General features: G+C 33.3%; 1 protein-coding gene across 1 annotated transcript in view; it reads left to right on the top strand.

Moving 5' to 3' along the window:
* LOC562831 (gamma-aminobutyric acid receptor subunit pi) overlaps nucleotides 1–1,752 on the top strand; it is a 118,526-nt gene extending 116,774 nt beyond the window's left edge. The window contains exon 10 of the mRNA XM_009307613.5: nucleotides 1–1,752. This exon is cut by the window's left edge and continues 3,339 nt beyond it. The gene's annotated coding sequence lies outside the window, so the exon portion shown is untranslated.
* Nucleotides 1,753–2,457: the final 705 nt, after the last annotated feature.

The following is a 2,457-nucleotide window of genomic DNA, read 5'->3' as shown; positions in this document are numbered from 1 at the left end:
AGAGCTCATGTTTTGATCCTCGGTATGTCTCACGCAGTCAAGTGATGCCATTTCGCAGGTCAGAGTTCACCAAGCTTGAACTTTGCACCACAGCAGTCTGCAAAACTTGACGCATGACCCTGCGTTTCCAGTCTGACGCATTCACGTGTGTATGAATGGAAGTCTATGGGAGGAAAAGCCCAGTGTGACCGCAGCTTAAGCCTGTTGTTTCAGAAATATATGTAATATTGGAAACACTTTAGGTCACAATTCATGCTGTTAGATACTGGCTTATTACCTGCTTATTATTGCGATATGACATGTTTATTAGTACTTATAAAGTATGATCTTATTCTGAATCCCTAATCCTACCCAAATCCAATAACACTTCTGTAGTAAACATTCTGTAAATCAGCCGTTTTACTTATTTTGTGATTCATGATTTAATTTTTCCCTATTTGTTTGTGCTTTGGGTTGCTTTATAGCAGGGGTGTCAAACTCAATTCCTGGAGGGCCGAATCCCTGCACAGTTTAGTTCCAGCCCTGCTCCAACACACTTACCTGTAGGTTTCAAACAAGCCTGAAGGACTCAATTAGTTTGATCAGGTGTGTTTAATAAGGGTTGGAACTAAACTGTGCAGAGCTGCGGCCCTCCAGGAACTGAGTTTGACACCTGTGCTTTATAGGATCCTAATGTTTTTGTTTTTTTTCTGACGCCTTTTAATCCTAAAGTTTCTCTTCTGCACATGTGCAATAGTGTGCAGTGCTCTTGTGTGTATTTACTGCTATCTTGCACACTTATTTCTCTAGATATTATTTAATATACATTATATTATTATTACAAACAAATAAAATGTCAATAAAGTCACTTTGTTAAACTGTAGAGCTGAATATACAACATCAGAAGTGGACAGAGCAGAGATCAACATCCCATAATGCAGTTCACAACACACACACTGAAATACAGACACTGTAACAGATATGTGTACAGTGTACTACCCTGATAACTATTAATAAGCAGATAATTAGTCAGCACAGGCTCATTGTGAATTTGCACCCCTGTCTATATTTCTGGAGATTGCTAATTATGTAGCCAGCTGGATTTCATCTTTAAATCGAACACTACTGGGTGGTTTCTTTTTGCCCTACCTGCTGCCCGCTTACCTCCATATGGAGTTGACCGTGACGATGGGGTTTAAGTCCAGTGAGGAGCAGTTCTAGAAAGCGGGTAAAACAGAAGCCAAAAGATAATCTAGGCAGCCGCTAGGGCTTTTCTTTTTCTGGATTTCTTTCGAAAACACTGTTGGTTGTATTAGGGAAGGAGGAGGGTCAGTCAGTTGACAGCAGCCTCTGGTGGATTTCCGTGAGAACAGCAGGCGTGAATGACACTCGCGAGAAAAATCTGAGATCTGTGAAAGCTTACACAGCGCCCTCTGGTGGTTTCACAAAAACAAAAGCTGCAAAACAATGTAGCTCCTGAGACATCTCCAGAAATGTGTACAGGGGTACAGGTCAATAATGAGCCTGGGTTGTAATTAGTAGTTTATTAAGCTTATTTGTTAATAATGTGAATTGTGACCTAAACTAAAGTGATACCAAATATGTATTTGGGATATATTTGTCCGATTGATTGAACTTCTCTGTAATAAACACTTGGGCTTTTAAATATTGCATTATAAACTGATGTATTTTATTAAATTCATGCTTGTATTTTGCTGAAATAAATAATTAAGGGTAAAATAAGCACAGATCATCTCCACACCATCAACGTGATCCAGAACTTATATTTATATTTATTTATTTATTTATTCATTTATTTATTTATTTATTTTAATTGTTCATTTATTTATTCATTTTATTCATTTATTTGTATTTATTTTTATTTATTTATTTAAGTGTATTTATTTATTTATTCTTCTATTTTTATTTATTTGTTTGTAATTATATTTATTTATTTAAATAGTAAATTTTTGTTTTTATTTTATTTTTTCTTTGTTTTTTATTATTCAATTAAATTGTTTATTTATTTTTATTTATTTATTTGTAATTTTATCTATTTAATTTTATTTATATATTTTTCATATTCATTTTTTATCAATTAAAATTGTTCATGTATTTATTGATTTATTCATTTGTCATTTGATGCTCTCAAACATATTTTGATTAATTTAGATGTTGGTGGGCATGCAGTCGAATCCTTCATCTCACATCGAATGCCTTTCCTCTTATTTTTAAAGCTACAAAACAGAAGTGCTTGATTTTCAATTTAATGCATGTTTATTTTTCCAGAGTAATATTAGGTTTAATATTGCATATTATCGTATTTACGTACATTTATATTTATGACTTCATTGTTTGGATTCATTGTTAATTTGGCAAGTTGAGATTTAATGCAATAAATTTGTAGTAATTTACTGTACAGTACTAAATGCATCTTAGAGTTATTATGATTAGCTAAAAACAAAAGCATAACATGTT

The sequence above is a fragment of the Danio rerio genome, chromosome 13 (assembly GCF_049306965.1).
Source record: "Danio rerio strain Tuebingen ecotype United States chromosome 13, GRCz12tu, whole genome shotgun sequence".
Taxonomy (NCBI): Eukaryota; Metazoa; Chordata; class Actinopteri; order Cypriniformes; family Danionidae; genus Danio; species Danio rerio.
Note: the sequence above shows the minus strand (reverse complement) of the source record. Positions and strands in the feature narration are given on the sequence as shown.